We start from the raw sequence: 23,152 nt of genomic DNA on the forward strand, positions 1-23,152 counted from the left end.
GGAGTGAAATGTGTGGTCATTATTTTTCAAGTGTTTGGTGAATAATAACTTTTCCTCAATGAATCTCTATGAGGGATTTTTTTTTAACATGGACCTGGAAATCTGGGGAAATTAGTAGGAGGAATCCGAATCTTAAATCAATTCAAATCTAATCTGGCACAATTCAATTTGTAACCGAATCTAGCCAATGGATCACAGGGGCAATTTGTTCTGTCTCCAAATCACCCTAGCCAGCTAGTCTGGTACAAATCAATTTGTACCCGAATCTAATTTCTGTTCTAGATCTAAGTAAACATTCAAGTATTTCTGTTCTAGATATTGGAACATACAAGCTTAAAACTTTTCCAGATATTTGAACATAAATGCTTAGAAGGGAAAGCTCATATTCACATTTAGAATGTAGCAATGTTTGTGGATTTTTGAAAAACAGAGTGCATGTGCATTTGTGTGGGTGAGTGACTGAATCCAATTATTTGATGTTTGGGTGAAAAGTGACCACAAAGAGGGTGGTTCGTTCATTTTAAGCATCAAAGGATATCTAAAGTCTTCCAGCAAAGGCATCAGGAATTTATTCTGTGAAAGCCCCATTGAAATGAAAGAAGATTCAAAAGAGTATGCAAATATGTATGCAAAACCCAGCATCTTTTGTTCCCGTTATTTATGTCTTGAAGGTCTGTCCTTGCATTGCTCTTTCACATTTTCCACTCCCTCATTTCATGACTATTGGCTCTTTTCAAGGTTGAAGTATTACTATTATAGAAAAACATTATACACAGACACAATCAGCTGGGTAAATGATTTTACTCTGTTTTTTAAAAGCTGAAAAATAGGGAGAAGTGGTACTGAGGTATTTGAAGTGAAGGTACTGGTGGTGGGTTAAGTTGGAAATAAGCCACAGGTGGAGACTATCAGTGTGCATGAAAAAACATCACACAGTCATATGAAAGGACCCAAAGCTCTTCTGTTGGAAGAAAGGTGAGAACCCAACAGGCAGGACAAGGTGCATTCTGAAATGCTTCTCCAAACAAAGACACTGATTTACTGCTTATTTATTGAACCACTGACCTGAATGTAAAGAGAATGCACTAACTCCTACCATTGATGTGGAGTACTGATTCAGGCATAAAATGGGATGAAGCTGAGACTATGCAAACTACTTGTAGTACAACACTGAAGCATGTATCATCCAATAAATAACCCAGAAAATAACTGGCACAAACAAGCCCTGACTCCGGTCTTCCACAACTTCCCACCAATTTCAATAAGGTTTGTTAAAGAGATGTCCTTTGTACTCTTGTAGAAGTAGGAGCGTGCACACACCTTAGCCTGCCATGTGTTTCTTATGTTGCCTGACCCACTTCTCTCATCTCCTGTTGTTTACACAGCCCAATCTTTATGTTGCAATGTGTAAGTGGCTTAATCTCCTTTCATTTACCACTACATGTCACACCAAGCACAGAAGCAGTTGCTGCTTAAAAGCAGATTTAAATTTTACTTTAGAGATCTAAGTGTTCCATATAAACCTATCATTAGGGAAATAAAGAGACTGATAGGATTCTTGCTCCTGCTGTGCGTGTGTGTGAGAGTGCATATAATTATATTGCTACCAGTCCTCAGAGGCTTGCGTGGGAGGAGAATTTTTGTTTTCTCTTAACTCACAATATTTTGAAGGATTCACTGCACTCCTGAGAGGAAGAAATTTCAATACTTCACCAAGCAGCAGCAGGTGCTGCTTCAGCAGAGAAAATAGGTGTTGTTTGATGATACTGGACAATATCAATGAGTTACTCTTCCTCTGAGACCTCATCTAAGGAGAAGCATTCGCCAAACAGACTTTTTTTGAAATGAAGAACTATGATTTAGTCATTAAGGGAATTAGAGTGAGCACACAACTACTGTGCCTAATTGCGGCTCAATAAGGATGCTTTTCTTAATTACAATTTCAAGTGGAAACACACGATATGACAGGAACTGCCAACGAGGCCTGGCCTCATCCATCTATAACAATTAACCCCAATGCCATTCTCTTTGTTCTAAACCACCATTTGACCCCACTCTTATTCAGACTGTCCCTCAACCCTCCTATTTAATGACAGAAATTCTTGTTTTACCGAGAAAACAAATCTTTCTTTGCTTACTAAACTTCTTTATAATTAATACCTTTGGAAGATTCTAAAGACAATCTCTAGCCTTTCTTAACGGTTAGTGTTTTTTATAATATTGTTATCTGTTATTTTGATTATAGCCAGCTTACTGAAAATAGTGTTTAATTTGTATGTCAAAAACCTCCTTCTTTGTCACTTGTAAAGCTCAATATAAGACTGTAACAATTACAAAGTTGTGTGTATTTCCACAGTGAAAAACCTTTGCTTTAAGATGACCATGCACCATAATGCATGGAAATGGTAAATTAAGGGGCACACTTTATGTTCTGCACCATAAAGCTGTACATACTTTCTACAGTTTTGAATATTATGCACATTTACAAATTAGGTTCTATGGACCTATATTTTGCTTTGGTCTTTCAGCTCAACTGGGAAGCTGCATTCAGGCAGAAATTCTATAGGTGCCGCTTCAACACAAAGGGACATGATGCCCGGGCAAAAACAGCTGTAATCAGGAGAAATTTGCCCCCAATTAAAACAATTTTAAATTTCTGTATCTCAGTCATTTTTCAACAGATGTGCCTGGACATTTAGCCGGATTATGGAACTCCACACATAGATGCTTCATGCAAATTTCAAATACTTTGGACTAATGATCTTTAGAGTATTGGCATTTTGAATTATAAGGGCTAATAATCTGACACATATATCCATTACAAATAATTGAACTGTAATAACTGAATTGTAACTGTGGAACTGTGTCGATTACAACAGCAATGAATGCACCACTGAGAGACCTTAAAGGCTAGGTTGAAGACAGATCATCCTGGAGAGGATCTTTCTATGAGGTCTCTAAGAGTTGACACCAACCTGACAGCACTTAATCAATCAATCATAAACTGTGGAATACTAAACTTTCCATTTGTGAAGCAGCAGGCAAGCCACATTGCCAGTCCACCCCCATTTTCTTTAAAAAGATATGTAAAACTGATTAATAAAAATCTTTTTTATCAACACCCAATGTGTAGAAAGGGATTTTGCTGAGAAGGGAGACTTTGTTGACTGTGACAGTTTGCCCAAATTGTCAAACCCTCTAAATAGTTTCAGAAAAAGATGGAGCTACCAAAGGACCAACCTTATAAGTCATATTGTGGCTGGCGTATAAATAGCTAACTGAGCAGGAACTTTGCAGTATAGAAAAGTCACTGATGTGACAAGACTACATCACTGCATGTAAATCCAATCAGATTGTGAAGTGAACTGTGTAACTACAACTGGTCCTTACAGAGCCCTGGCAAAAGGATAGCATAAGACCAGAGATCTAGATATTACAGTCAATGCAGCTTTTCCTTAGTTGCATTAATGTTAATGCTACTGCAACAGAGGACCCATGGGCCAGTAGGTACAACATTGGCTTCCCTTGGTTCTGTAATGCAAAAGCCAAGGGAACTTATTGCACTGCCTGATGCTATATGTAGGGCTGTCTTTGTATGTAGTTTGGAAACTTCAGTTAGTTCATAATGCAGCAGCCAGTTTGGTCTCTGGGGTATCCTGGAGAGACCACATTATGCCTGTTCTTAAACAGTTGCACTGGCTGCCAATATGTTTGTGGGCAAAGTATAAAGTGCTGAATGGCTTCAAAGCCCTGAATGGCTTCAGTCCGGGTTACCTGAGAGAGTGCCTTTCTCTACAAGATCCCCACTGCTCATTATGATAATCAGGAGGGATCTGTCTTCGAGTGCCACCAGTTCATCTGGTGGTGACATGAGAATGGGCCTTCTCAGTTCTTGCCTCTAGGTTGTGGAATGCACTCTCTATGGATATTTATTTTATTTTGACATATTTGTATACTGCCCATTACCTAAGTCTGTAGGTGGTTTACAGCAATAAACAATATGAGAGGATTATTTTTAAAACATAGGAAAAGTCCTGCTGGACCAGGCCCAAGGCCTATCTAGTCCAGCATCCTGTTTCACAGGCAAGAGCAGGGGCGTAGCAAGGTTGCAGTGGGCCCAGAGATGAGATTTTAAAATGCCCCCCCCTCAAAGTCCAGGGCCTCTGCAAACCCCAGGTCCCCAAGGATTTAAGTCTGATATTTCAAAATAAGTATGCTGCCTGGAAATACATTTCACTGAATACACACACGCACACATCACAATATATAGTGATATACATTGAGTACTATACATCTGTGCTACTTTTAATGCCTAGAACATACTAGAAAGACAAATTATTAAAATGGCCCCCTCGCTGCAGATTAGCAAAGGAGACTTTCAACCATGCAGGGTGAGCCTATGTTTGTTTTCTCAGAATTCTGAACAAATTCAGTCAAGTTTGATTCCAGGAGGTTTTTCACAGGAGGCTTTTAAAGCCCTTTAAGACACATCTCCTCTGGAATGGAGGTGCTGCATTCACATGTTGGCCAGATTTACCCTGAAGTCCCTGCAAGTTATTGGGGAGCAGTTCACACACAAGAAAAATAAAATAAAAGCACCACACATGCTTCACAGTTCTCACTCAGACCTTCTGGGTTGCAAAACAACTTGAACATAAGTGTATTTATAAATGAATGAATGAATAAAATAAATATAATACTGTTTGTTCCAATAGTTTTTGTAATTTTCTGCCATGAAACAAGCCACTTATAGGACTTTTTAGATAGTTTTTTTTTTTTAAGCCAGCAAATTTTCCAAGCTGTTTTAAAATAAATATTCAGAGACTTCTCAGTCCCACCCCCCATATCAAAGCCCTATGGTAAGCAGATCCCTATATATCTGGGGGGGGGGGAAGTAACCACAAAAAGGAGTTCACACTCTACCTGCCAAATGCTGGGCTGGGTTGGACAGGGCAGCAAGGGGTCTTCTGCTGCAGAGAACAGTGGTGGCCACTCTGGCTGCCTCCTCCTTCCTTAGCTTGCTTCCGGCCCTACTGGAGTTCAGGCTTCACAGAGGCCTACACGGAGGCCTCCGTGGAAGCCCCGCCCACCTGCCGATCAGCTGAGAGGCGGGAGAAAAGGAGCTCTTTGCAGCTTGTCTGCTGCTCAATTGCCGGCCAGGAGAACAAGCAGGAGAGACGGCGAACAGGGCAAGTGGCTGAGGGGCCTTGGGGCTGGGCAGGGGGCAATGGGGAGTCACGTGAGGTGCCTCTGGGGGGTCCCTCCAGGCAGTGGGGCCCCTAGACAACTGTCTCGCCTTGCCCAATCGTTGTTACGCGTGTGGGCAAGAGGTATGTGTGTGCCCACTCTCCTACTGTTGCAACTGGTATTTAGAGGCATCTTACCTCTGAGGCTGGAGGTGGCCCACAGCCATCAGACTAGTAGCCATTGATAGACCTCCATGAATCTGTCTAAGTTCCTTTCAAAGCCATCTAAGCTGGTGGCTATCACCACATCCCATGGCAAAGAATTCCACAGATCAATTATGTGCTGTGTGAAAAAGTACTTCCTCTTGTAAGTCCTATATTTCCTGCTTCTCAGTTTCATGGGGTGACCCCTGGTTTTAGTGTTGTGAGAAAAGGAGATAAATTTATCTGTCCACCCTCTCCACTCCATGCATAATTTTATACACCTCGGTCATGTCTCCCTTTAGTAGCTTCTTTTCCAAGTTAACGAGCCCCAGATGCTGTAGCCTAGCCACATAAGGAAGGTGTTCCAGGCCCCTGATCATCTTGGTTGCCCTCTTCTGCTCCTTTTCCAGCTCTACAATATCCTTCTTAAGATATGGTGACCAAAGCTGTGCACAGTACTCCAGATGTGGCCGCACCATAGATTTATACAATCTATACAAATAATATACAAATAAGGGCATTATAATATTAGCAATTTTATTTTCAATCCCCTTCCTAATGATTCCTAGCATGAAATCAGCCTTTTTCACAGCTGCCATGCACTGAGTCAACACTTTCAATGAGCTGTCCACCACGGCCCCAGTGTCTCTCTCCTGATCAGTTACCGACAGCTCAGATCCCATCAGCATATATGTGAAATTGGGTTTTTTTTTGCCCCAATGTGCATCACTTTACACATGCTTACATTGAACCACATTTGCCATTTTGTTGCCCACTCCACCAGTTTGGAAAGAACTTTTTGGAGCTCCTCACAATCTGTTGTGGATTTCACTACCCTAAACAGTTTAGTGTCATCTTCCTTGGAGGACTTCAGGAGAGGCTTAAAGACTCATCTTTTCAGTCTGGCTTTTAATTATATCTAGTTTTAATTTTAAAGATTTTTAATCTGGTTTAAATATTTTAATTTATTTCAATTGTTTTATTATGAGTTTTTGATTTTAATATAAACTGCCTTGAGCCACTTTAGGAAGGGTGGTATGAATCAAATAAATAAATAAAATTTAACTGGCCAACACAGCTTTCTTTGCAAGGTTTCTGGGAGCACATTGAAACCTTGAAATATTAACCTTTCCGTGTTAAAACAGCCCACCAATTAAACAGCGCACCAATCTTCCAGATCTTTCAAAACAACATTAACTTGCATCTACGGTTCTGTCCAGTGCACTCCTCTAAGTGGGGTTTCTGCTCAGCATGTTTTAACCTTGGATGGTTCTTTTCTTGTTATTATTATAAAATGAAGAATTCTGTAAGAAAGAGATCTGTAAAGGCTTGTGTAAAAGAACACTTGGAATTTGCCATCATTTGGAATGAGAGCACTGGAACATATCATTCTGCACAATAAGGGAACACTTAAAGATCTGTAATAAATTATAGCAGTTCTGTAATGGGATGTACCATCTTGGCACTGAGAAAATGCTTTTGCATCTCCAAACCCCTATGGAAACATTAACAATTTTTTTTTGACACGTTGGACTTCTTAGCTTGGTGCAGTTTCTTTCATGAAGAATAGATCTATCAACAGTCGCCACTATAATGGCTAAATGAACTTCAAGCAGGATTCCACAAATACACACACCAGGTCACTAGCAGTTATCATGAATTTAATTTTGGCAACCAGAACTCTCATCATTATAAAGAAGAAGCAAAGCTCAGTGACAATTTTTATTTTGGTCATGTGTGCCATGTGCAAAAGCACTTCCTGAAATTTTGGAGGCAAGCATGGGAAGCCATTTTGTATGAAGTGGTACTAGGTGGAGAACTCAGCCCTTGACCACCTGGGGGGAACTCACTGGCACAGGAAGGAAAGGCAATGAAATTTTATTCTTTTCAGCAGGCAGCCTTAAAGGTTTTCCTAGACTGCTCTTTTGTCTCCCTTCCCCTTCCTACAAATTGTGCACCTCTTTCCACTGAAAGAGTAAGTCAAAGTGTTTCCACTGAAGAGAGAAGTAAATACCTCTGCGTATTTAGAAAGGAGACCAACAAGGAATTATAATGGGTAATCACCTGCAGGAATGATGACTTCACCTTCTGTTTAACTCCTCTCTTCTTTCCTATCTCAAAATCTAGCTTCAGAGCTTCCCATACCATCTTATAAACTGTCCGGCAGTCTTTCAGACATTCCTGAAGTGTCTTTGGGAAGAGCTGTTCTCAGGGAAAATAGTCACAAAGAATATTGTCTGTGTGCTTCTTTTAGACAGGAAGATATAAGACTGTGGTACAAACCAGCTGTATAACTGTTATCAGCCATAAATGTAGCTGCTGACAGGTCTGTCCTTTGGGTGGGGTGAGTAGGGAGATTGACCCCAGCCCCATGCTCCCCCAGGCCCCACAGCCAGGCCCAACCACCCTGCAGTCCCCGTCAACCACCACTCTTCACCCACCCTCCCCGCTCAGTATCCAACGTGCATAGTGCTAAAGAGTTCAATTGCCTCCCTCTCCTTCCAACAAAAAGAGAGGCAACCAAACTTCCCTATACCATACGAGCTGGATACTTAATTAGAGACACACATGCACTTTGATGCTTAATCACAGAGCACGTGGGTCTCTCATTTAGTACCCAGCTTCTGCAGCACTGGGAAATCGGCTTCTCTCCTTGCAGGAAAGAGGTAAACTTCCTAGGGCTGCAGGAGCTGGATACTAAATGAGAGGTGCACATGTGCCCTGTATCAAAGCACATGCAGGCTCTTTAGTATCCCACTCGCACAGAGCTAGCCGCCCCTCTCCATGCTCGAGGAAAGAGGCAAACTTCCCAGCACATTGTGCAAATTAAAGGCCCATGTGCACCCCGATTAGGCATCAGAGCACATGTGCAGCTCTTATTTGGTATCCAGCTCATGTGGCGCTCAGAGGTTTGGTCACCTCTCTTCACTGAATGAGGAGTGAGACAAATTCCTTAGTGCTGGGCTGCTGGATACTCAGCGGGGAAGTGGGGAGGAGTAGCACGTTGGTGGAGTGTGGCTGAGGGGGAATGCTGCTTGCCCCCAGCCCCACCCCCTTCCAGGGATGGCCCTGGTTGCTGAAGTAGCTAGACTGTAAGGGATCAGAAGGGATTTGGCAGGAAGAGCTTACCCTGCACATTTGGCAGGAAGAGCTTACCCTGCTTACCCTGCACATGAGCATCCAGCCTTCCCTTGGTGGCTGGATCAGTTGCCCACATGATTACTGGCTCTGTCACAGAGCTGGTTAGGGTGGAGGGGATCGGGGCCGCCCAGCCCCCGGAAGTCCCAGCATGCCCCACACGGTCGGTGGTCTCCTCGTGTGTCGCCACAGTGCAGCGCTGCACTGTGGTAAATGGGGTCAGCGGAGTGCTCGCTCTGCTAACCTTGTTTAAGGGGAAGGACATTTAGGGAGGTTTGCGGCCGGAAACCACATGGCCCCCATTGCAGCACACAATCAGGAGAAACCAGGCTAGGCTCCCTTAGCCTGGTTTCTCCTGGTTGTGAGAATAGCCTCTGCGGCTTCTTTTAATGTCATATGAAAAAGTCTCACCCAAAGGTTCTGTGCTCATATTTTGCACAGGATGTTCCTATTCAGAACTTTGTCTTCACATTGCCTCTGATAACATGTACTACAGTTAGACAAAAAGGGATGAGTGATTCCTATTCTGCTTATTGTTGATGACATAAAATACCAGATACTGGGGACAAACAGTGGCTGCTTGTGAACTTCCCAGCACACCCACTGTTAGAAGCAAGTACAAGATTGATCCTTGGACTGATAAAGCTTGCCTCTTCTTGGTTTATATAAATTTAAAAAGTATGAGAGACAGACAACTTTGTGTTTTTAAAAAATCTGTTCATAAGGACAAGTTGCATAAAAAATGGAGGAGCTTGTTTTCTCCTCAAAAAGAGAAACCTAGGAGAAATCACCCAGTCTCTATCGTTAGAACAAGGCTATCAGTATTAAAATTACCAGAACAAAAATTACCAAATTATCCTTATATGTTTTGCTGCCTTGAAAAAATCAGCACTCCACAACTAAACTGCACACTAACCAATAACTGATGAGTTCTGCTCTTAATATGCTGAACATTCCTTGGAGTCATTCATGAGGTTGTGAATTGGAATTACAAAAAGCAGTTTTGCAGCCCATCAAGAATTGTCAAGTAAAATGTGGGAAAGTCAAAAGCTATGAATGTTCTTTTCCTATGCCTTTGGAATGTGCTGTGAGAGGTCCTATACAATAGTAAGATGCTAATTTTTATATGTGTACAATGATTATTAATAGCAGTTCATGTCTCCAAATCCAAATTAATTCCATAGATGAAAAGTGATGCTCTTGCCAGGCTAACCAATGTTCTTGGCTTTGATTTTGTTGTCAGAGGCCAGGGATCTGTTATATATCTATGTGGAAGACACTGCATGTTGACTAGAAATACCACATTACCATATAACTTCAAACAGTTACTAATGTATTCCTGGAAATGCCAGAATAAGTTTTCCATTAATGAGAATCAGGGCCTGAATAATATATACATTCTGAACTTCGGAGGCCTGAAGTCAGGATTGAAAATTGAAGATTATTCTACAAATCCCTTTATTGTTCATTTGGAAACTATTTCAGAACATCAGTTTTCCCTCCCCTGCATTTCCCCCCAAGTGTCAGGATTTTTAAAAATTACTATTTTCTCAAGGTAGCAGTAGCAGTAACCATGGCTCTCATCCAGACTAATGTTACATGTGCTGAAAAACGTTTCGTGTGTCCTACGAGGGAGATTTTGCCAACCTCCCATTCCACAATGAGCATGCAAAAATGTTTTTGGTACAAACTATGTTAGTCTGGATTTCAGTCAATATTTATAAGTTGTGCAATTAAAATTAACATCACCATTCATTGTTGATTCACACTTTTAAATAGCTGGGATGTGGACTGAATGAATGAAAAGACAGTTTGATCATTTCCCCTTCTGTGGAAACTGAATGGTTCACCAGACACTCAGCATTGGAAGCCCCATTTCCTCCCAAAATCTTATAGAAGCTATGGTCCAGTCTCCCATCCATGCACTGATCTGAGCCAGATCCAGTTCCACTGGCCTCCAATGTGGAATTGTGTTGTGTGCTTTTAGAACATTCTCTGGGACTCTGATTCACCATTAAAAAAAGTAGATAAAGTGGCATGCAAGATTTAGCTAAGAATTTAAAATTGTGACCTAGGCACATGATGAAGGCCATTCTAATACTTTCCCCACATGACCAGAGAATAAGAAATTCAAATCGCATTAATATAACTCGCAGCATACCTTCTAAAAATAAATAGTGCAAATCAGTCCTGTGGAACACTAGCATCAGGGCCAATAGTGGAGGTAGATGCTTTATAACACAAAAAACAAAATAGATGTAGGGCTCACAGCCCACTCCTCAGCATGCTACCACCTATGCTGACTTATGACAATGTGCATTCTCATGTAGACCTGAAAAGACTGTAGCTTCCTGGCATGCCCCTGCAGAAGGAGGCACCTCTTTAGTTAAATTGAAGGTCCTGGTTCATTAGGAGGAGAGTAGGCTCTCTTAGATTTATTTTTAAAAGTAGATTTAAAACATACCAGGCATTCAGAGTACTGCATACAGTTCTGTTCACCATATCTTAAGAATGACATTGTAGAACTGGAAAGGGTGCAGAAGAGGGCAACCAAGATGATCAGGGGCCTGGAGCACCTTCCTTATGAGGCTAGGCTACAGGATCTGAGGCTCTTTACCTTGGAAAAGAGGCAACTACAGGGAGATATGATAGAGGTATATAAAATTATGCATGGAGCAGAGAGAGTGGACAGAGAGACATTTTTTGTCCTCTCTCACAACACTAGAACCAGGGGTCGTCCCATGAAACTGAAGGCAAGGAAATTCAAGACCAACAAAAGCAAGTACTTTTCCACACAGAACATAATTAATCTATGCAACTCTCTGCCATGGGATGCGGTGATGGTCATCAGCTTGGATGGCTTTAAAAGGGGCTTAGACAAATTAATGGAGGATAGGTCTATCAGTGGCTACAGCCCACCTCCAGCCTCATAGGCAAGATGCCTCTAAATACCAATTTTAGGGGAGCAACAGCAAGAGAGAGTGCATGCCCTCACCTCTTGCCAGTGGGCTTCTCAGAGGCATCTGATGACCACTCTGTGAAATAGGATGCTGGACTAGATAGGCCTTGGGCCTGATCCAGCAGGGCTGTGCTTATGTAGGCTCAGTTCAAATGTTCTGCCAGACCTCAGAATGGATTTCCAAACTTAAAGATCAGGCATGGTTGATCTTACCATGTGAGATTGGGTTGAGAAACGTGTGGCTATTGGACAGAGTAATGAACCATTAATGAGAGTTGAGCATGTATTTCCCCAAACCCCAGCACCCTCTAAGGGCCAGGTTAAAAAGCTGAGCTAGTGGGGATGGAAGCACCGGGATCAGGAGTGATCCCAGAGGGCCACATGAGCAGCCCAACCCAGGTTTAGCTGTCCTAGCCTGGATTGGACTGCTTGTGTGAACAGCCTCAGTCAGTTGGAGAAGAGTAGGGATGTGCACGGAACCGGCTGGCCCGGTTTGGTTCAAGTCCGGACCAGACTTGAACCTAACCAGACCAGTTCAGTCTGGCACCCCTTAGAACCACCACCCCCACCCGGTTCGGTCTGCGGGGGGGGGGGGGTTGTTTGTGATTTATTATTTTAACCTTTAGCCCCTTTGCGGGGCTTCCTCTAGCCCGCGGCGGTGGGGCGGTCAGGAAAGGTTTCCCCTCCCCCTGCCAGCCTCTCTCATCACCGCCGCAGCCCATTTTGCCTGTTTTTTCAGCCTGTTTGGGCCTCCGTATTTTTGCGTGGTGGCCATTTTGCCCACAGCCTTGCATACACAAATGGCCTCTGTGAGGCCTGGTTTTAAAAAATGGCCACCGCGCATGCACAAATGGCAACTACAAGGCCCTGGGCCATGGCAGGCCTCACAGAGGCCATTTGCGCATGCACGGCGGCGGGCAGAATGGCTGGTGCACAAAAATACGGAGGCCCGAATGGGCCAAAAAACCAGGCAAAACAGGCCGTGGAGGAGATGAGCAAAGCCAGTGGGGGGAGGGGGAACCCTCACGGACCCCCCCCCCGCAGCCTAGAGGAAGCCCCCCAAAGAGGCTAAAGGTTAAATTAAAACAAAAAACAAAAACATGGACCCCCCGAACCGTCGGGGGTGGTGGTGGTTTTCCAGTTCAGCCCTGGAATTGTCGAATCAAACTGGTTCGACATAGAACCGAATGCCCCTCAAACTGTCCGCACATCCCTAGAGAAGAGCCAAAGAGGTGCCAGGTGCAACAAGAAAGGACTGTGCAGAGGACCAAGGGTTGTGTGAACAGTGGAATGATACAAATGAACCATCCTGGATGCAGGAAGGATCTCCAGACAATGACCAGGCCTGACCCTGACCAGCAGGGCTATGAGAGACTTCCATGTGTGAACTGAAGGTACTTTCCACCCATCCACCTATATGTGATGGAGGAGGCCTGAACCAGGAAAGATAATCTCATCTTGACCAATATAAAACTAATTGCCAAAGTTGTATCGGGAGGAGAACTTTACCATTGATTGTGCACAGCCTCTCCTTTGTCCTGCTAACACTTGGGCACTACTTGTTCTACTAAGCTGATCACTTAGTTAGACAGGTAGATAAGTATTGCAACTGTGGGGTTGTGAGATGTGAGTGAGTGAATGTATAACCCCTGTGTTATAATTATGTGGCTTTTTGCCTGAGGTTGTTTATTGCTGTTTTTTACTTTGATTATTATCACATGTCATATTTACCAATGCTGAATAAAAGGTACACGAAGAGTGAAACAAACTAAACTTAGGTCTCCACTGTCCATTTCTCTCTATCCCCTTCTGCGATAACAATCCCACTCCTGGGGGGCCCTAGGGAAACACCTCATTGGGTATAACACTATCTGTGGGCATGCCAGGTTTGCCAATTGTATATAGGCTTTTTTGGACTCCACACAAACTGAGTGACACTAGAACCATTAAAAAGCACTGCACATAAAATCAATGTGTTCTTTTTTCTGAAATTGGTATCATCATTGTGAATGCCAAGAAAATTAGTAATGATGGAACACTTAAAAATAAATAAGGTTGATATGCATTTGTAATTGTGATCTAAAGAGAAACAGAGATTGCCAAGAAAGATGGAGACAGAGCTTTGGTATCGGGTTTGTTAATTGTTGGGCTAATAGTTTTAAGTCTTTTAAAATGAAAAATAAATAGCTCTCAATGCATCAAGTATTTACAAAAGCGAAGGATTCTCTGTGTCGTCTTTCTGGCAACTGGTTGTGTTGACAAAAAGGCACACTAGAAAGGCCTGCAATGTTAAAGGCTGGAGCCCATTCTGAATCCTTTCAACAGATGAAAATGCTGCATCCTTGTTAGTTCTAATCGTTGGCAGAGCAAATTCAGTCCCCCAAAGAACAGAAAACTGAAGGCAACCCAAATATTTTCACTGAATTCAATTGCAATAAAAGGTTTTGGACCCTATAGTAAAGGCAAAATGTCTGTTGTGACATATTCTGTGACAGCTGAAATACATCACATCAGCTATGATTAAAGGACAAGAACAGGACAGAATTCTAGTAGTAATATTAGGAATTATATGGAATTGGTATAGTAATCATACATTAAAGCAATGGAAGAACTATCACTTTTATTATCTGATGTATCAAAATTATGGCATTTTAAGACTTACTAAGAGTAAGTCTAAGTAGGAGACAGTAGGGACTTATGCACAACCATTTTGGGTTTGTTAGGAGGGTAGGCAGGTATGTAGCTCATGAGGGCCAAATGAGCGCAGGTGCAGTGAGGGTTAATGAATCCAATGAGCAGACGATCAATACTGGTGCATTGGCCATAGCCGGAATCAGGAGCGGCAAGCCTTGTCCTACCATGTAATGTCCTCTAGCCACTCCCCTGCTATCCTGACATGCAACATGCTGCCAGTAAACTGGAAATTACATCAGCAGCCTCATCATGAGGGGTCAGGAAGGGTCACTTGAGCCACACAACCATGCCATGTATCCTTGGGCAGAACCATAACATCTTGGGATGCCTCAGCCCTACCCTGCAGCATTCTGATTGGTGCTGCCCATAGACGCAGCCCTTAATCCTTTACGTGCACCCTTTGCAGACAAAGAGGTTGTGAACTTCACTCTTAACTCGAACCACCGCTGCTCACAGTGGGAGAGTGGCTGGGATAGTCGACAGCCCTGTTACTGGACAGGCTGTCCACCAGCCCAATCAAAATCCATGCATGCACAATGGCTGGGTGGTAATCAAGAGCCTTTGGTGGGGACCTTTGTCAAAAGCTTGTTGGAAGTCCAAGTATACTATGTCAACCAGAACACCTTTATCCACATGCCTGTTGACACTCTCAAAGAACTCCAAAAGGTTTGTGAGAGAAGACTTGTCCTTGCAGAAGCCATGCTGATTCTCCTTCAACAAGGCCTGTTCTTTTATATTTACTGACTAGGAGGCGGCCCCAAAAGGGAGCAGTACCCACACTCTGGTTAGTTAGGTACCTCGTTGCAAGTCTGATTCACTGTACATCAATAAAGTAGCCCTATTTTACTCCAACCAAACATGTCCTGTCTTCATTCGGATTTGTGGGTGCAGTTTCTTTATCCTCCTTAATAATCCCTTTCATGCCCTCTTCATCTAAGGGTCCAACCGCCTCCCTGGCAGGTTTTCTGCTTCTGATATATTTAAAGACGTTTTATTATTCCCCTTGAAACTTCTAGCTATATACTCTTCAAACTCTCTCTCTGCATCCCTTATTGTATCCTTGAATTACTTTTGCTAAAGTTTATGTTCCTTTCTGTTCTCTTCATTTGGGCAAGACTTTAATTTTCTGAAGGAAGTCTTCTTCCTTTTGATAGCTTCCCTAGCCAACTTGGTGGTACCTTTCCTCCTCCTCGGAATAAATTACAACTGAGCTTCTATTATTCTAGTTTTAAATAAGTTCCATGCTTCCTGGAAAGATTTGACCCTCCTGACTTTCCCTTTCAGCTTCCTGTTAACCAGTCTCATAATTTTTGAGAAGTTTCTTCTTCTGAAGTCCAGCGCATCTGTGTTAGACTTCTTTGGCAATGCTCTACTTGCATATAAGCTGAACTGGATCACACTATGGTCACTGTTCTCCAATAGTTCTACAAGTCTGACATCTGACACCAGGTCCTGGGCACTACTCAGGATTAAGTCCAAGGTCGCTTTCTCTCTGGTTGGTTTCTTTTCTCTAAAGCACATGTCTCGAAATGGATCTATAACATGTCTAGAAATTTCACCTCTCTCCCTCTGGCTCGTAGGCACCACCCATTTGATGTGAGAACCATTAATGGTGCTGTAGACATCAGATAAGCCCAGAGTCACAAACACATGTCCCACTGGAGTGGCATCCCCAATGTTTGTTGAGCAGGATCTCATTAAGGTGAGAATGCCCTCATGGAAAATCAGACATCCGGTGGTCTTCCCAATGGCAAAGAGGCTACTCAGGCCAAGGCAGCTCTCTTTCATGGTCAGCTTGTAAAACATGACAGCAAGGCACTTCTCCACCAGGATGGCCAACCACATGATTGTGTCAAGGCATTGGAGGAATAGTGCAAGCTCCTCCACAAGGTAGTTGTAAGTACCACAGGACACCCTAAAGCTCTTCTGGAAATGGCCATCCACCCATTCTTGGACATTCATGATGTCTAGGAACAGACATTCATGGGAACAAAGCCACATTACCTCCTTCCATGTGGGCACCCACCTCCAACTGGACAGGTATGGTAGCACCAATAGAAGATGGGCAATGCACAGCTGACAGAGCCGACAGCAAAGCTCCTCCAGCTGGTAGGTGCAGAAGTGACAAAACACAAGATGCAGTACTGCTGTGGAGGAGAGGAGGGATGTGACAGCTACCTGTAGGGCCAGCTGCACGTCCATGGCCACATGGTGGCTAATTAAGTTGCTCTTGCAAGTGCATTGACCACATTTATGATCTAAATTTGCATGAGAGCAAATAGAGGGGTGGGGACAGAAGGAAGAGAGACACCTTGTGCTTCAAAACCGCTATCCTGCAGATATAAATACCAGAGACTGTAGGAGAACATGCATACATGTGTATGCAGCTCAGGATTTCAACTGACTGAAAGCGAACACTCAAATGAGTTATTCATTACCATGGCTTGTGAGAGGCCTTGTAATGAGATTAATTTTGCAATGGATACAAAAGATGTCTGGGTAAAAGATTTACAAACAGCCCTTGGAAGCATGATGGATTGGACAGATACCATATAGAATTAAATCAATAGTGGCTGAATGAAACACAAGGCACAGCTATATCTGTTTACATCCAAGCATGGAAGAATCAATGTCACTGTAAACCAAATCCTTAACCTTCTCCACAACTGAAAGAAGAAAACTGTAGTCTTAAAGTAAGCTAATATTGATTCTACTCACCTGGGAAGAATTAGTAAAGTGTGAAATCTTAATCAGCAACAAGATTTGTTGCAGGTAGCCCTAACACTACTCAAAAAGAGTAAGAGGCCTTTCTCAGGAACAGCCAAGACTGGGCTTGGCTACCTGTGATAACCTGTGGGAGCCAACCAGCTGCCGGCAAAATGGCAAAGGCACCCCCCCCCCCCCCCGCAGAGCCCAAGTGCACCCTTAACCATGTTTTTTAAAAAAAAAAAAAAAAATTGTGTGTGTGAGTGTGAGTGCTGTCTGCTTGCAACTAGCGCTGAAGCACTGATGGGCACCCGCCTGTCCCTGGAGAGAACCCCACAATGCACCATGCACTCACACGGTGCATTGTAGGATTTCAGGGGGCCAAGATGGTGCATTCCAGCCTCCTCATTCCCTGGGCCAGCAGTGGACTGTCTGGGCATGCGAATCACATGCCCAGACAGTAGGGATGTGCCCAACTCATTTCAGTGCCTCTTTGAAGAGGCGCCGAAATGATCCGGCTCCTTGCAGCTGAAACGTTTCGGCACGGGTTGCGGGGTCCCTCTAAAAGGAGGCAGGCAGGTCCCACCTGCCCCTTCCTGTGAGCCTCTGCTGCCCCACACCCCACACCTCTGCTGCCCCACACCCCACAGCAGCACTCTGCTGCCCCACACTCTGCTGCCCCACACACTCTGCTGCCCCACACCATGATGGGGCCATCATGGCGCTGTTCTAAGAGAAACATCCCAGTGAAAGCAGCAGCCTGTGCCGCAGTCTCCTTTAAAATGCCCCTCCACAGCGACAGGATGCTTCCCCCAGCATCCCTTGCATGGCGTCAGCCCACATGCTTGGGAAAGCATCCCATCGCCATGGCAGGGTGTTTTAAAGGAGACTGTAGTATGGGGGATGTTTCTTTTAGAACGGCACCATGATGGGGCGGAGGAGGCTTGCAGGAGGGTCAGGTAGGACCTGCCTGCCTCCCTTTAAGGGAATCCTTCCCCACCCCCTGGGATGTGCCTGAAGTATTTTGTGCACATACCTACCAGACAGTCCTCAGTGATCATCTGTGGGGAAGGCTACCCTGGATATATCAGTATATAGAGAAAATATGTAAATAGCTGTGCTGATCTATTGTGGGGGTGGGAATCCAAAAGTCAAATGAAAAGTAATATTGTATTAGGACCAACTAACTTACCATGAAATCGTGAGCATGTTTTCAAGTTATTCAGAAGCCTTCTTCAGGGTAGATGTTAAGTTAAAACAAAGCCAGATCTGAGTAATTGCTAGGTTTTATATTTTATTACATTTTACAGGGGTAATATGCAATTTTGTTTCTTTGTCCTGGGAGCCCTCGCTGAAATGGAAAAAAGTCTCATTCTCTCTCTCCCATTTTGCTTAATAGAGTTTTGGAAAACTCTAATGCTTGCTCACTACTTTGTGATATCTTAGAATACCCTAAGAAATATATTGTCCTACTTTACCTCATCGATACAGATGACTTCCATTATTATACACTTCCATCTCCTCAATTTTGAAAGAGACAATGCAAAAAACTACTTAGACTACAGGAAAAAGATGTGTTCGAAAGCCAACTCAACATGCAAGCCCTTGGTATATAACAAAATGAAAACTTGAAGTCAGTGCTTCCAGTCCGCACCTTGTGTGCTTAGATGTTCCTTGATGGTGACATGAGTTATTAGGACAGAATAGAGATTAGCCTTGATTAATTTAATTTGCTGTCTTCAAGGTATGTCATTTTTTTGCCTCCCCTCCACTCTGCCTAATTTTTAAACTTCCTTCTTTTTTATTTTCAATTTGGTTTTGTTCTAGCTTCATTTGCATCAACTGTAGTAGTAAAGCAAATATGACTTTTCTTTGAAATGTGTGTGTGTGTGTGCGCGCACAAACACAACTGAATGCTCCTGAAAAGACACACAAATGAGGGAGAAAAGAGGGCTTATTCTGGAATGTGTCCGAGTTTCCTCTGTTATTTTCACAGACACCTAATGATCAGCCTAATAGCTTATCTCACTGAAGTCACAATAAGCTTACAAATGAACTTGCTCAGTGCATATTAAAAAGCAAGGGATGCTTCTATTGATTATAGTCTTTGTGGAAAAATCTGTGATCATTGTTTTGTTGCTGCACAATGGCAATTAGGATGTGCTGCTGGGAGCCCATTCAACTGACAGGGGCTGTAGATTTTGGAGCCATTTCGGAATGCCATGGTAACAAATCCGCCTCCACTTTTTGGAGCACAAATCAGCGGGGATCTTTGTGAGCATCAAGGCCAGTTGAGCACACTTCTGTGCTTCTAGGAATTAAGAAATAAAAAGAGGGAGTAATTAAGTTGTTCCTGCCAGACCCTTGACCACATTAATGAAGTAGAATGATGAGCTGTGTACCACAGCTCCATGAATTCAATGCTGAATGTCAAAATGAACATAGGGCTGCTGCTTAGACTCCTCAGGGCTCAGAGAGCCATCTGCTTAATCTGTTGTTTTTTAGCATTATTTTGAATTTTGAAGTGTTTGGGGGATCTGGCAGCAACTTAGGAATCCTTAGGAAGGGGATTGAAAACTAAAATGCTAATATTATTATGGCCTTATAACAATCTATGGTGCAGCCACATTTGGAGTACTGGGTACATTTCCGGTCACCGTATCTTAAGAAGGACATTGTAGAACTGGGAAAAGTGCAGAAGAGGGCAACCAAGATGATCAGGGGCCTGGAACACTTTCCTTACGAGGCAAGGCTACAGCAACTGGGACTTTTTAGTTTGGAAAAGAAGCAACTACGGGAAGACATGATAGAGGTGTATAAAATTATTTATTCATCATTATTTATTTATTCATTCAATTTCAAAGGCTCTAGGTGGTTCACAAAAATAATCACAACAGAAACAGAATAAAACCAACTATTAAACAATTAAAAAGTTTAAAACATTCAAAGATGACAGCAATTTAAAAAATTTAAAACATTATCCATGGAGTAGAGAGAGTGAAATTTTTCTCCCTCTCTCACAGCACTAGAACCAGGGGTCCTCCTGTAAAACTGAAGGCTGGGAAATTTAGGACCGAAAAAAGAAAATACTTTTTCACACAGCACACAATCTATGGAATTCCTTGCCACAGGATGTGGTGACAGCCACTAACTTGGATGGATTTAAATGGGGTTTAGACACATTCATGGAGAACAGGTCTATTATTGGTTACTAGTCTGGTGGCTATAAGCCACTTCATGCCTCAGAGGCAAGATGCTTTGACATACCAGTTGCAGGGGAGCAAGAGCAAGAGAGAGGGCATGCCCTCACCTCTTGACTGTGGGCTTCCCAGAGGAACCTGGTGGGTCACTGTGTGAAACAGGATGCTGGACTGGATGGACCTTGGGCCTTATCCAGCAAAGCTGTTCATATGGGGATGGAGATAGATAGATAGATCTTCTGTAGCTTCTAGCTTTTTACGTGTAACCTTTTAAAAATGTAACTTTTAAATGTGGTTTTAGCTTGCTCTTTAATCTTATTAATTTTATCATTTATTTATATTGTGTCTATTTTATTAATTTTGCGAGCTACCCTGAGCAATTGTGTTCAGGAAGGTGTGGTATAAATATGTAGAATAAATATATAAATAAAATTGGGTTGCGCAGTAGGGCATGATGGGTGCTACCTACCAGCCAACCCAGAAAAGAAATGGACAAGCAATTTAAAAAAGTAACCCTCCTCCCAACACCCCATAGGATTTAGAGGAAGGTTGAAAATTTCTTTAAAAACCACCTAATTGCTCATTTCTTTTGTGGGTTGGGTGGTAGGTATCATGCCCTACCAACGAACCCACTTTGGTGTCCCTAGGAGCTAACCCATGGGGAACAATGGGGTATTTTGAGTTTCCTCCACTCTATGGCTGAATCACTCAAAATGTTTCAAGTTTTGTTCCATCGAAACAACTGTTACGATTGCTGTTTGAACAAAATGTTTTGGCTGTTGGTGTTTTGAGCTCAAAAGAAAATGCAAACTCCTTTTCATGTACATCCCTAGACCTTTTTGCATATTTGGATACATCCCCTTGTGACCGACCAGTTTCTGGATTCTGTGCAAATAAAAACTGCTCTGACAGATATTCTGAAAAGTTCAAAACTAGAAAGGTTAATACATCTATCTGCACATAAAAACACCTAAGTATTCCACAGAAACTGCAAATGGAAAACTGTAAGACTTGTGCTTGAAAACTTACTGGTTTATAAGTTCCAAGCAATCAAGTAGAGTTTACACAGAGCACACTGTGGAAAGTTCTCTCCACAGAATTTCATGGTTGTTCTGATGAGGCTGTGGCACAATGGCAGAGCATCTGCTTTTCATGCAGAAGGTCCCAGGTACAATCTCTGGCATCTCTGGGTACTACTGAGACAGATTCCTGCTTGAAACCTTGGAGATCTGCTGCCAGTCAGTGTAGACAATACTGAACTAGAGGGACAGATGGTCTGACTTGCTATAAGGCAGCTTCCTGTGTTCCTATGGTGTGTCTATTATTTTACTATTATAATCCACCACTAAATCTACTATAAAAGAGGGTGCCAGTAGCTTGGGCCATGTGAAATCTTTTGATAATTTGACCAGTATCTTTGGCAAACCACACAATAACACAGCAGTAGATATATTGTTGCACAGTATCAATGGTTGTTGTGTCTATATATACATATATTGACACAGAGAGAATGGGAAATAAGATGAGTTTGAACTTGTAGTACAAGAAGGTAAATAGAAGTTGATAAAAATAGCTGAGACTTGGACGACTGACTCCCAAGACTGAAATGAAGGAATTGGACAAATCTATTCTTGTCCAAAAAGAAGAGATGTGACAAAAGGGAGGGAAAGTAGAATTATATGTAAAAAATGTGTATATCTGCACAGAAATCCAAGAGAATGAGCATGGTAGCCCAGTGGAGAGCATCTGGGTAAAAATAGAAAAGGAAATAAATACAACATTGTAGCTAGAATCTACTTATTGAGTAGCTCACGAGAGGGAAAGAAGTGCTGAATCATCCCTGCTGAGCTTTCTGGCAAAGGCTACTGCTAAACTCTTCTATATTTCTGGTAGGTTCAAAAATGGCTGCCGCCGCCACCCCTCCTTTCAATAGAGCTTGACCCTCCCTGGGCATGGGGTGGAATACCAGGGAAACTCTCTTTCTCTTGCTAGTGGAAAAGTACACAAAAATCCTCCATGTGCAAGCCTTCATGTGGTGAGAAAACTGGTAGTTTGCTGAACGTCTGAGGATGTGCTTGCACCAGAGTAAGACCCCCTTCCAGCCCCCACTTTCTCCCGAGTTGAAAATCCACTCAGAGAGGCTTGTAAAGGAAATAACAAAAATAAAAACAGTTTTATTCAAATGCTATAGACTGCTTCCGACTGAGGCTCTCAGCTTTTAGTTACAAGGAAAAATACTCAGTAGGTTACAAGAATACTTCAAAAAGCACCCCGAATGGTTTTGGGGAGGCACACTTTAAAAATCAAGGTTACCCATTTGCAAGGAACAGGTATGCAGAAGAATACAAAAGCACCTTTAAAAGCTTACAGAGTCTTTTTCAATGCCCTGACTGGATGGGTGAAGGCTAGTGTTTCTTATTAGTTATGTTACAGGTAATCATTCATAGAACAGTTTCAGGGATATACAAAGCACATACAAAAGAAACAGAAAGTCTAACACAAAATATGACTAAACAAACTTTCCCTAGGCAACTTTCCGAAGCCAAAGCGCTGGCTTCCTTGTCTTGAACTCAGCAAATCCTGGATGAGATTTAAGCCCCTGCAGTTCTATCTTCCAAGAGCTGCAGTCATCTTCCTGCAACTGTCCTCCATGGCAGCATGTGTTCTTTTCTGCACCCCCAGCCAGCTTCTTCTCACAAAGCCTGCTAAGAGGCATATAAGGGGTGAGTCAGGGATGAGAGGCTGCCTTCTGGGGAGTGTCTGGGGCTTCTGGAGAGAGGCGGACAGGGAAACTGACCAACCTGGAAAGGAGGGATAGGGAGATGCTCAACCCCCTCCCTTTTCCTGAGGCCGAAACCACTCAGCTCTTCCAGGTCAGCCTGCAGGTTGAAAGGGGAGTCTGGCTGGACTATATTTTTACTCTGTTTTATATTTGTCATGTTTTGTATTTGTCATGTCACGCTGAACCAGAAGTGAACCCTGTTCTGACTGACAGGCTGGTGAACTCCAAGGGTCAGCCAATCAGCATGCCAGGTGTGTGGGACCTAGATAGCCATTGGGAGGGA

At 43.0% G+C, this 23,152-nt stretch overlaps 1 protein-coding gene across 8 annotated transcripts in view; it reads right to left on the reverse strand.

The window, feature by feature from the left end:
* TSPAN18 (tetraspanin 18) overlaps nt 1–23,152 on the reverse strand; it is a 301,343-nt gene that overhangs the window by 56,382 nt on the left and 221,809 nt on the right. Inside the window, exon 1 of one of the 8 annotated variants that reach the window (XM_053263542.1) lies at nt 4,924–5,001. The exons of the other annotated variants lie outside the window; for them this stretch is intronic. The gene's annotated coding sequence lies outside the window, so the exon portion shown is untranslated. Of the gene's footprint in view, nt 1–4,923; nt 5,002–23,152 lie in introns of those variants that run through there. 8 annotated transcript variants of the gene reach the window in all.

This window comes from Hemicordylus capensis, chromosome 1 (assembly GCF_027244095.1).
Source record: "Hemicordylus capensis ecotype Gifberg chromosome 1, rHemCap1.1.pri, whole genome shotgun sequence".
Classification (NCBI taxonomy): Eukaryota; Metazoa; Chordata; class Lepidosauria; order Squamata; family Cordylidae; genus Hemicordylus; species Hemicordylus capensis.